The sequence below is a fragment of the Arvicola amphibius genome, chromosome 3 (genome assembly GCF_903992535.2).
Source record: "Arvicola amphibius chromosome 3, mArvAmp1.2, whole genome shotgun sequence".
Lineage (NCBI taxonomy): Eukaryota > Metazoa > Chordata > Mammalia > Rodentia > Cricetidae > Arvicola > Arvicola amphibius.
The window spans coordinates 152,172,714-152,186,138 of NC_052049.1; the positions used below are offsets into that span (position 1 = coordinate 152,172,714).

The window sequence follows — 13,425 nt, forward strand, 5'->3', positions numbered from 1 at the left end:
TCCTGGAGGCAGGATCAACATTTTCGGACTGAGGTTGAGGGTAAGAACCTGTGACTGGCGATTTTGCTTCTGACCTTCATTTTGAACCCTAATTTCCCCCTCTGAATTTTTATCAATCCTGTTTCATTATCATGAGAATGCAAAGGATATGTTAGAAGAAACATCTAGAAAGAAAGGCCTGTGTGAAGTTGTCTTTGTCTATGGTACCTGTCCCATAGTCGGTTTACAGTTCATGTTGTTTATTACTGTTGATATGGTTCATGGACAGTGGTTTCTCAATCACAATTAATGATGACAATTTCAAATATACACATTCAGAACCCAGATTTGAGCAGATTTTCTAGTTAAAGTTCTCAGATTTTATTTTCTTAGCACATTTGTTGAGGCTCAGGAGAAGAGAACCTAGAGAGAGGTAAAGTAAACTCCCTCTTAAGTAGTAGAAAGTCCACCAAGTGATGGTAAGTCTGACTTGAATAGTGAGTCACTTTGGACACAAAAGAAATGACCAAAACCATTGTGTTATTTTTGGGTTCCTGAATCACATATTGGAATTGGTCAGTTAGAAATAGAGAAATCACAAAAATGGCATGAACCCCCAACAGCACTTTGTACTTGGCATGGGAGAAATTCTTGAGCCCTTTGAAAGAACGTAGTTTTATTCCCTGTTCTCCTCTGTTGCTAAACCAGGTTGGCTTGTGGTTCCATTGCACTGGGTGTAGACCCAGGAAAGGGCAATGAGTCATCTCTCTAGAGTTGGTAAAACATCATCAATCCACGCTTAGAGACAAGAAGACACCCACACCTCTGTATCTCCTGGATTCTCCACTTGCATTTTGTGACCATCTACTTATTTGCCCCATGACTATTCCCACTTAATGTTGTGGGGGAAAAAAGAGCCACAAGGCTGCTTCAGTTATATAAGGTTGGTGCCATAGAATGGCAATTACTTGCAAATCTAGATTTTAACTTGATATAGAATTTAATTCACAAAGAGTGGGTCACTTATTGGTAGCCCACCTTCTACGTACAGAATATTGCCACAGAGTATCCTCTCTGTGTTTTCTGAATCTAGTGACAGAATACTGGAGCTCATCCTTAGTCCAGATAGAGGTATTTTGAGTTGATATGTATAAGAAAAACAATTGTCTAGAAACAAAATTTGTGACAAGGGGCTAAGGCAATAGCTCAGCGTTTGGGCACTTGTTGGCAGGCCTGATGACCTGAGTTCAGTTCCCGGATCCCACAGGGAAGGGAAAGAAATAAATCTTGACAGTAATCTTTTGACTTCATACCCTCCCCAGAACATGAGTGTGCCCACACCCAGGCACACATATATTCACACACACCACACAGGCACACATCCAATAATAACAATGATTCACACAACTAAGATAGAAAAATGAATTCGGACACAAGAAAAACAACTGCTACATCCTTTTAAATTTTCTCATTTTTATTAATGTATATCCAGTTACCAAGTGGAAGCGTAATCGGTGAATCTTGAATTTTGATTAGTTAAGGTTTTACTCAATATATCAAAATAAAAACCGAATTCTGGCTATATTAGTTTTATTATAAATTAATTAAAACATGAAGATTTTTTTCTCCATGGACAAATATTATTACTTCAGACTGGAAATAATGTAGCAGGGGCGGGGGTGGGGGTGGGGGAAAAGACTGTTGGCTCAGTTGGAACTTGTGTTGTCTTTGTGTCTAGTTTTCCCCCAGGGGCCCATGAAAAGCTTGTTCTCTTTGGTTTCAGGCCTTTATTGTTATTACAGTCTCTATCCACAGAGTCACACAAACACTTGCTTCACTCCTGTGCTCTCCAGAAACCCTGGCTGCTTGATGAACTGTTTTCTTTGACCCGCAAGCTCTCTGATCAGGTTCTGATCTTTCGATCTATGTCAGTGATACCTTATGCTCTCTACTCTCTCTTGTTCGCCACGTGAAAGGAGTTTATAATTCATTGTCTTTGGTAGGAAAGTGGTTTTGGCTTGTGATCTCACTGGCAATGGGCCTGGTCACTCAGAGTGACTGTTCTGACCACAGGGAACAGAAAGCCAGAGATGTCTTAAACCATTAAGAAATTTTATTTGACAAATAAGAAGTTCAAAGGTGCACCACAGCAGTTTCTTGACTTGGTGGGCGATACCAGCAAGAAGGCATTGCTTCCAGTTTTTATCCTCAGAAAGTTGGCTATCTTCTTTGACTCATGGGTCATTAAAGAGGCCCGCTGTGGCTGCTTAAGCCAGTCCCAATGTGATGGCATCAACCTCCAAACCCTGTCCCTATCTATCTCTGTGTTTCTGAGGCTAAAATACTTTTTCCAGAAGCAATTGAGATTTTTCCATGTTTTTTTAGAATTATATCTCATGTTCTCTTAAAATTGCAAACAAGACTGGAGAGAGGCATGATTGTCAGTTTGGGACTATGTGACCTATGAGCATAGGTGGGGCCCTGAAGAAGTGACTGGGGATCCACAGCAGTTACAATTGCTGTGTTTAAGTCTCCCAAGTCATAGCCACCCGTGAGTCACACAGAATGGCACTTTTATTGCCTTTTAAGATTATGAGTGTAACATGCCCCCGAGCCTCTCCGTGTTTGCTTCTAAGGTGAGAGTACTAATGTGTCAAAAAAGAAAACAAAATTTCTTCACCACAGAGCTGTGTCAACACCCACATTAGCTGTGCCAATGTGAGCATTTTTACCATCTTGTATGTATGAAATGCACACATGACAAACACGTGTTAAAGGAAACCTTTAACACCAGAAATGGATCCGGCTCCAGCATTTCTAATTATTGATTATCAGAGGATGCATCTTTAAATGCAAACAACTTCAGTTGACTAAAATGTTATATTAGTAGAAACTGCTCTTAAAAACCATGTGTCACAGGAGTGTGGAGCTCACCGAAGCATGCTAAGGGCTGGAAAAAGAGTGGGCATATGAATACCAAGAAGGCTGAGCGTACTTAAAAATTTATTTGTTTTCCTCTCTCTGTCATATAGTGTGGCTTTTAAAAAATCAGTTTACATTAAGTACTTACAGAAAATTAAAATATAATCTGTCTTATGTACCAGCATGAATACAGACAAAGGAGCAGAGTGGTAGAAGTTGCCATTGTATTTCTGAGAAACCATCAAAGTACAGCTTGCTTATAAGTACCACGGCTTCAAGGGGTGTGTGGAAGACTTGTTCCAGAATCTGGTAATGTCCATGAACGTCATCACTCAGGTAGGATGTTTGATTCCTACCTGACAAGGGGACAAAGAACAGATAATGTGCTAGGTGGTGAAAAGCTGTTACTTTTCACAAACTGATGGTGGAAGACACTGTGCATGAGTCACCTCATAGGACAGCTTCAGCAGTAGGTGAAGGGACAAGCAAGTAAGCCTGGAAGAAGACACCCCAGATGAGGGACGAGAATGGAAACTTAAGTCACCAGAAAACTCAGCCTGCAGAACAAGAACCTCATGGCCAAGTTTGCTGAGTGCATTGTAAATTGAAATGAGTGCCCATAAAAAAAGCAAGTTGCAGACACTACACTGGTTACTTTTAACGGTCAACATTACAAAACAGAGAATCAGTTTGGACAGGCAATTCAATGAGGCATTGTCCAGATTAGTTGGCTTATGGGCCTGCTTGTGAAAGATTCTTTAATTGAGCTAATAAGGGTGGGAGAACAAACTCTGAAGGTAGGCAGTACCATCTCATGAGGCGAGCTGTGGACTCCGGTGTAATGAAGAGAGTCAGCTGTGCACTGGCAAGGATGCATTTGTTGCTTTCTGTTCCTGGTTATGGTTGGGATGTGACCAGCTCCCTTGAATTTCTACCCTGTAACTTCCCCATTGTGATGGAGCATAATGTAGAACTGCATGGAGAATTGCTGCTTGTCTATGTTGTTTTTATTGGGATGTTTAATCATAGCAATAAGAACTGAAAATAATTTCCTAGAGAAATGTTGGTTTGTATTAGCGCATTTTCAAATTTAGAGATCCATTTATTTGTTTCCTAGGTTTTTTCTTACTTAAGAGCTACTATTTAGTTTTTCTTAACTCACTAACAATCATATTTTTTGTTTATATACACGTGGAGGCCAGGGGACAACTATGGATATCATCCATTCCTCGGGGGGCCACCTGCCTTGTTGTGTGACAACAGCTCTTTCATTGGACTTAGCTTTATAGATTTGTCAATGAATCTTAGGGATTCACCTGTCTAACTCCTCAGGAGTAGGATTACATGTGCATGCCACTGGATTGGTGTGGGAGAGTCTTCTGTTTGTGTTGATTTCATTCGTTAATAAAGAAGATTCACAATAGGATGGATTCAGACATAAAAGACCTTTAAATGAGTCACAATGTTGGATGAATTGTTTTCACAGAGGGCGACACTCTGTGGATTGCTTCTATCCCAATATGGTATGATAGACCACACCCTCCTGAAAAGTTGCTGTGAACACCCTCAAAAAGTTACTTCACTCAACTGCCGACTGAGATGAAACTGGCACACAGGTTACACCATGAAAGTTCTGATTAGCAGCGCCCTCATTCAGCAGGAAGCAGTTTGGAAAGATAACTATGTCCATATTCCCAAATATTGTTCATAAATGTTCTTTTACATTTAAAGGGGGATACGATATAGATATGAATGATTTGCATTGGTATGGATTATAAGGTCAATTTGTTATATGTATATGTATTTCTGATATTGATTAAGGTATTGTGATTGTGTAGTTCATTTAAAAATGTAATGTATAATTAGGAAATATAGGTTGTTAATGAATAATCATCGATAATAGTCAAGCTTGTAGTCATGTTAGTTAGATTTTCTAGATGTGCATAGATATATTTCAGATAGCCATTCTTCATATCTTTCAAAGACTACAGAACATGGCATTTAATGTTTTAATAACTTAGGGCTTTTCATGACAATGAGACACATCTGCTCCTGGCAGCACCAATCTACTTCAAGAGGAAGATGGGCATCGAAGAGGCTCCTTATGGAGTTTGATAGCCATTTGGGCAAGAAACTGCTCTTGCCTGGACTGTTGCATAAACTGGACACAAAGAACCCGCAGAGAGAGGGCTGCTGAACTTGCCTAAAGGTGAGATGGCCTTTTGGGGTTCCTGATTCATGAAAGAGTCTGCGAGATATTCTGCAGGACACAGCAGAAAATGACTGAACTGTCTTTGGAATTTCCTGCTTCATGGAAATGTCTGCTGGATACTATGTACCTGAAGGCCAAAGATGGATGCCCCAATGGTACAGAGGAGCTTTGGGTGACTGTCCAGGCAGTGAGTTGTTTCTGTCATTTCTAGAGTTTGAAAGTTGCATATATCTTGTTTACTTAGGTAGTATTATATCCTTCTGGAGTCTTTGATGGAATTAAAAAAATAAATAAATGGTTATAGCTTTCCTTAGTTATGATAAAAGATAAAATAGATCTAAATATTGTAACTGTAATTCTTGCTTGATAACTGTTTTGTTATATATAATTTTGCTATGTTAAAGTTAAAGCCTTCTTTTTTTGTTTAAACATAAAATGGGGGAAATGATGTGGGAGAGTCTTCTGTTTATTTTGATTTCATTCGTTAATAAAGAAACTGCCTTGGCCCATTTACTAGGCCAGCCCTTAGGTGGGTGGAGTAGACAGAACAGGAAGAAGGAAGTGAGGCGATGCTTCAGGCAGTCGCCATAGTCAGTCGCCATGCTTCTCCTCTCCAAGACAGATGCAGGTTAAGATCTCTTCTGGTAAGTGACCACCTCGTGGTGCTACACAGATTACTAAATGTGGGTTAATTAGCCAATAAGCGGCTGAAACTAATGGGCTAGGCAGTGTTTAAAAGAATACAGTTTCTGTGTAATTATTTCGGGTGGAAAGCTAGCCGGGTGGCGGGACACAGCTCGCCGGTCCATCTACAGATTGGCTTTTTACATGTGTGCTGAGAATTGAACTCAGATCCTCATGGCTACACAGCAAACACTGTACTTACTCTGCTCTTTCCCCAGCACCCCAGCATGTCTTAATCGTAATGACTGGGAATTATGAAGATAAATGTATCCAGTTTTCAAGCCACTACACAGTGTGGATTATTCCTTTGAAAAGTCAGAAGCATAGTGATGCTGATAGTGTTGGTGCATTTCTGTAATCCCAGCACTCAGGGGTTAGGAGCTGGAGGCTAGTCTCAGTGACACATTGATGGGAAGGCTGGAGTGGACTTCTTTGGTGTACAGTGCCTACCTCTTTCTCTCAATTGTTGGCTCCTTTCTTTGCACAGACTCAGTAGAATAGAAGATAAAGGGATGTCTGTAAGAAATATTCCATTACCCCATTGCCTCTTTAATGTAGAGCAATGCTGACTCTTACAAATAGATACAGCAGACACAGGCACTACCCAGAGGTCTGGGAGCCTAGTGTCTTAGCTTCCAGTTGGCTACGGAATAAAGAAGGCAGCTGTGATTCCGCACCTGGATCCTCATGCCTTGCTTCTTGACCTGAGGTTGAAGTAACTGGAAAATGTTATGGGCACGCAAATAAAATTCCACCACTGGATTAATTTGAAAAATGAAAAGTTGCTAATCTGTCTTTCCAAGGCACACACAAGGGGGTGTTTTGGAATTTGGAAATGATTGTTAAATGATTACAACTGCCTTTTGCTTAAAATTAGATTGTTAGCAAAGAACTGTATTTACATATATTTAGCTAAAATTTCCCACCGTTTCATTTAAGTTTTGGAAATCCAATGAAAGAATCCTCTTAAGAAGATCAAGGGCAAAGGGTTTATTTCTATGCCTCTGTATAACAGGGCAGCAGGAAATCTTTAGTAATTTCCCACTCACTCTTTTTAGCTCTCTTTTAGAATTTTATAAGAGACAGCACTGAGTAAATATATCGGACTGTGTGAAGTCGAATTGTGATTTTTAGCTTTTGTTTCTATAGTAATATTCTAGACAATGTGTGATGATAGAGGAGTGGTTTGCCCCCTGTCAGGAGGAATCCACAAGTCAAGGTAGACTATTAGAATGTGAGTAATAGTTTGGAGTCATCCTCTAGACGCTTTGTAAGGTTGAATGTGGTCCAATGTGTTCAGCTGGGAATTATATGATGACATAATCCAAAGAAATCCTGATGGTCAGATTAGAGAGCATTTGCTCACTTCTTGAACACATTTAATGATCTTTTGGGTGTTGGGCCTTACCCAGAAGACTTAAAAAATAGGAGCGTGGAAACTGTGGACACAGACCCATTTCTTTCCCATTTTACTAAGATAAAATTCATGGGCAATAAAAGTTACCATTTGAGCAGTTTTAAGTGTTCAAGTCATAGTTTTCAGAATGTCCTTAATGTTGTGCAAGCATGACCACTCATTCTAGAACATTCAGCCACCTCTAAAAAACATTCTACTCTCACTCCTCTCATTCCTTTATGACTACAAATAAGTCTTCTGTTTCTTATGTGACTACTTTGAACATTTTATCTAAGTTGAATCATTTAATTTATGGTCCATACCTCTGGTTTCTTTCACTTAGCAAACTATTTTCAGGATTTATTCATGCTGTAGCATGCTTTAGTTGTCATTTTTATGTCAAATAATATTCCATATCAACATCACACTTTGTTCATTTACTTGTCAGTTGATGAACATTTTTGGGTTGTTCTCACATTTTACTACTATGATTAATGTTGTTATGAATATTTGTGTGCAATTTTCAGAGCTAAATGTTTTCTGTTCTTTTAGGAATATTTCTTGAAGTTTTGTTGCTGTGTTATATGGCAACTCTAGTTTTAACTTAAAAGTTTTCATTTATTTGTTGTTATTGTGTGTACCTGTCAGGTGACTTTTTTGTTTTTTTTATAGTGCATAATTTTTGTTTTTAATTTAAGATAAGGTAAGGACTAAAGAGATGGCAGAACAGGTGTAAGTGCTTGTCATACAAACATAAGAAGCAGAGTTCAGATGTTAGAATGTGTGTAATGCCAGGTGCTTGTAGTAATCCTTGGGACCTTTAAAGGGAGAGACAGAAAAGTCATGAAATGAACTAGCTATTTAGATTAGTTGAAACCGTGAGCTCTGGGTTCAAAAGAGAGACCTTGCCTCAACACTTTAAGATGGGGGAATATTCAATGAAGACACCTGACATTAACATCTGACTTCCACAGTCATACACATAAGACCTTTCTCACTACACACATGTCAACAGACATAGATGCACACACATCACACATATGCACAGACAGAAGATAAAATGAACTTATAGAATACTTTTTAAAAACTTGAAAATAATGAAAAAAATAACTATTTGAATTTTACTTACTAATAAACTATATGTAATTGTTCTTAAGTTGTAACTACATATGTCTGTACAAATAGGAAATGATTACAGTATCTACTCTCCAGCATGGCAGCTCTTCTCTGAGGATTACTAAGCACCCTGAGTGGGGAGGATGAGATCATGAACATAATTCTGCAGCCTCATTTTTACTTTCCTCTAGTAAATAACCTTCTTGTGCTCAAGGGTGTATTTGCTAACCACTACATCCTTTCTATCTCGTGAGCTTTGGTTCTTCCACAATAAAAACCAGGAGAAGCAGAAGTGACATGTTGATCTAAATGCAGCAAATCTTAGTTTTATTTGCAGATGTGGTAAGAGATCATTTCCCTTTCTCACCTGAGCTCAAATACAGGAGCTGTGCAATATGTTGTAATTGTTAATCCTTTAAATTTGGACTTTGTTAATTAAGAGCCATTATCCCTAAATTTAGGCCAGCTGATCTCTTTATACACTGTCTAGAGAGGGAGGATTTAACAATGCATATTAGCAGTAGAGTAAGAAGATGTATCCCATAACAGAATCCCTTATTTTCAAGAATTATAAAGTAAACTATATTTCTGTAATACAAAGAAAACCTAGAATGTAGGCAGGAGGCTACTTGTTCATTCCTGGATGCCCAGGCCACAAAATAATTACACAGAAACTCTATATTATTTGAAATACTATTTGGCCAATAGCTGAAGCATATTTCTGGCTTACTCATATCTTTTTTTGTTTTTTTTTTTGAGACAGGGTTTCCCTGTAGTTTCTAGAGCCTGTCCTGGAACTAGCTCTTGTAGACCAGGCTGGCCTCGAACTCAGAGATCTGCCTGCCTCTGCCTCCCGAGTGCTGGGATTAAAGGCGTGCACCACCACTGCCCGGCTTTACTCTTATATCTTAAATTAACCCATTTCCGTTAGTTCTTGTATCACCATGTGGCTGTGGTTGCATGACAAGGTTCCTGCATGTCTGTCACTGGCAGAAGCTACATGGCTTCTCTTTCACCCAACCTTCTTTCTCCCAGCATTCAGTTTAATTTTCCCTACCTAACTCAATTCTGTCCTATCACAGGCCAAAGCAGCTTTTCTATTCATTAACCAATAAAAGCAACACATAGACAGGAGTTCCCACACCATTTCCCCTTTTCTGTTTAAATGAAAGGAAGGTTTTAACTTTGTAACATAGTAAAATTATATATAACGAAGCAGGTATCAAGCAATAATTACAGTTATAATACTTATATCTACTTTATCTTTTATCATAAGTAAGGAAAACAATAATTATAGATATAATAATTATATCTATTCTTCAACTTTATCAAAGACTCTAGAAGGATATAATATTATCTAAGTAAACAGGAATTGCATTATAAGCTACTTCTGTAGAATTGACAGAGACATCTTGCTACCTGGACAGTCACCAAAAGGTCTTTTGTAACATTATGGGCACCCATCTTCAGATTACTGACCCATACAACAGACTTTTCCATAAAGCAGGAAATATGAAGATCTGTTCTTCCTTAAAATGGAAAAGTCCATCAGTTGCTTTCTTCTGTGTCCTGTATAATGTCTGACAGACTCTTTCATGAAGCAGGAACCCTGAAGTATAATTTCAACTTTTGGCAATTTCAGCAGTCATTTTTCTGTGAGTCCTTCATGTCAAGTTCATACAACACAATATCAAGCAGTCCAGGGAAGAGCATTTCTTGCCCAAACGACTAACAAACTCCATAAGGAGCCTCTTTGATGCCCATCTTACTCTTGAAGTATATTGTTTCTGCCAGGAACAGATATGTCTTATTGTCATGAAAAGTCCTAAGCTATTAAAACATTTTAAATGTCATATTCTGAAGGTCTCTGAAAGATTTGAAGAAAACCTATCTAACTCAAATATATCTCTATATATTTAGAAAATCTAACTAACATGACTACAAACTTGATTACTACATATGACTATTAACCTGTATTTCTTAATTATACACTACATTTTAAATGCGCTACACAAACACAATACCTTAATTAAGAGCAGAAATTCACATATAACCAAATTAACTTTAAATTTGTATCAATAAAATAAGATACATACCAATGTAAATCCCTGAAACATTTATAAACAACATTTGGGAATTTGGGTGTAGTTCTCTCCAAATTGCTTCCTGCTTTTTGTTGGGTGAAGTAACTTTTGGGGATGTTCATGGTGACCTTTGGGGGGGGGGGAGTCTTGGTTCATCAAACAACATTAACCTGGAAAGAATTTATTGGTTTTCACCTTCTGTGGAAATAAAAGCAGAATGTCTTTTCCAAAGCAACAAATTCTTAGACCCAGATTCTGAAGTCAAGATACCTTTAAAATATGTATGTTGGTTTGCTTAGCAGCCCATACAATGAAATGTCTCTCTGTACTTAGCTCTTTACTCAAAAAATTCAAAGAAAACACAATAATATGCATAATCCAGACTCTGTATATATTCCATCTTTACATGACTTATTTTTCTTATCTATTATTACTTTTTTATTTTTCAAGATTTTTGTTTTTATCATTTTTAATTTTTTAAATTCATTATCTTAACCATTTTTTGCTTTATAAATAATACTATTCAAAATTTCCACCTCCTCCCTTCCTCCCATTTCCCTCCCACTCCCCCACACCCTTTCTTTCCCTCCAGTTCTAAGAGAGGGCAGGGTACCCTGCCCTGTGGGAAGTCCAAGGCCCTCCCCCTCCATCCAGGCCTAGGAAGGTGTGCATAAAAATATGGAGCACTTCACAAATTTTCATGTCATCCTTGTACTGGGCCATGCTGATCTTCTCTGTATCATTCCAATTTTAGTATATGTGCTGCCAAAGCGAGCACTTTGTTTTCTTTTTTTTTTGAGAGTATAATACCATTACATTTATACTCCTTATTTACTCTCTTCAAACCCTCCCATATAGTACTCCCTACTGTCCTTCCAATTTATGCCTCTTTTCATATTCATTTTTGCATGCATATAGGTATATACATATATATTCTTAAATATAAGCTGCTAAGTCTGTATAATGTCACTAGTATGTATGTTTTCAGTGCTAATCCATTGGGGAAGAACATCTTTGCCATTGCCATTTCCAGCTTTACTCAGGTGCCTGTAGTTCTTGTGTAAGGTTGAGGCCTCATGGGCTTTTCCTGATCGAGTTTGGCATATTTGTTTGTGTTATTCTTGTTCAGTTCCTATTTGGGTGGTCATGTTGTCAGGGCTGCAAGTATAGCTTCTGATGTTACTAGGAGACACAATCTCAAAGCAAACATATTGATTCTCTGGCTCTTATGATCTTTATACCACTTCTTTCACAATGTTCCGGGAGCCTCAGGTTCAGGAATGTTTTGTAGATGAATGCATTGGCACTGGGCTCTCCAACACTTAATTTTGGTTGCTTGTACTTTTCTGTAGTGGTTCCTGTTGCAAAGAGAGGTTTCCTTAATGATGGGCAAAGACTACACTTATCTGTGGGTATAAAGACACATGTTTTATATATTGTCATTGGGCATTATGCTGGTTTAATACATTAAGGGTTATAGATTGTTCTCCAGTAACTATGACTTCACTACCACTGAGTTAGGTAGTTTTTTGGTACTAGCTCTGGTCTTTTTCTTGTTGAACAGATCTTAAGCCCAATTAGAGAGTTGTTGGTTACCGTCAACAAGTTGCTGGTTACTGTCAAGTATATGTACTGCTATTGCACTGTGGAGTTATTGTGCCATGTTGATTGTTGATGTGGTTAATAGTTGTGGCTGGGTAGGTTGTTGGTTGCTTCCCTGCTTTGGGAAGATTATGAGGTGCATCTGGTACCACGAAATCTAGGAGAACAATTTTTGAGAGTAGTTTCCTCCTTTCACATTTCTGTGGACTTTGGAGATTGATCTCAGTTTACCAGCTTGTGTAGAAAGCGCATTCATTGTCTACACCATCTTGCTGTTCCACCTGCTATCTCTTTTTGATGAACATCCATATTAGTACCTTTTCTTTATTGCCATGAAAAATACCTGACAAGATCAGTTTGATAGAGCAGGGATGTTTTTATATTTCATAGTTTAGAGGAATATAGTCATCATGATGTTTGGAAGACATGGTAGTGGATTGGCTCGGTCCATAGTGCCAACCAGGAGTGAGTGAAATGAGAATGTTGATGTTAATCTGCCTTTATCCCCTCATTTTCTGTTTTCACTCTTTTTATTCAGTATGGTTTCCTAGCTTTTGGGATTATGGCATCAATTTGAAAGGGAAACATTTGAGAACATCATGTAGGAGATATGAGAGAAACTGGAGGGAGGAAAGGAAAAGAGGGAAGTGATGAAATTATATTTTAATTAATATCTATTAAAACAAATAAAATGACATTCAAAATATACTTATATGCCTTCAAAATTAATAAAAAAGTAAGCATGTTTTTGTATTTTTAGATAGTTGGACTAAGAAGAGATAAAATAAATGTTATTTATAAATAAAGAGGATAGAATAAAATTGTTGTTAAACAAGCCAAGCTAGTAAGCAGTGTTTGTTTATGATCTGTGTCTTAGCTAGGGTTTTATTGCTGTTAAGAGACTGCATGACCATAGCAACTCTTAAAAGGAAAACATTTAACTTGGGCTGGCTTACAGTTTCAGAGGTTTAGTCCATTATTATCATGGTGGGAAGCAAGGTGGCTTGTAGGTAGACTTGGTGCTAGAAAAAGAGTTGAGAGTTCTACATTTGGATCTGCAGGCAGCAGGCTGAAAACTGAGACGTAAAATCTTACCCCATAGTGACACACTTCCTCTAACAAAGTTACACCTATTCCAAAAAGGGAACATCTTTTAATAGTGCCACTCCCTATGTGCAAAGCATTTAAACACAAGACTCTATGGGAGCTATTTCTATTTAAACGACCACAGCCTCTGCTTCAGTTTCTGCCTTGGTTTTGCCCCGTTATGGACTGTGATCTGAAAGTGGAAGCAAGTAAACCCTTTCTTCCTCAAAGGCCAGTTTTCTTTAATTGGAAAAATTGTTTTCATACAATTATTTGTATCTCTCCTTTCCCCTCTCCCAAGCCCTCCCAGATTCTCTCCACTTCCTTACCCAGTCAACTCCACT

The 13,425-nt window shown here is 38.2% G+C and overlaps 1 non-coding gene across 1 annotated transcript; it reads right to left on the minus strand.

Annotated features, from left to right (window-relative positions):
• Nucleotides 1-11,065: 11,065 nt before the first annotated feature.
• LOC119810866 lies at nucleotides 11,066-11,171 on the minus strand. The gene has a single exon (XR_005284812.1). It is a non-coding gene; the product is annotated as a U6 spliceosomal RNA (small nuclear RNA).
• Nucleotides 11,172-13,425: the final 2,254 nt, after the last annotated feature.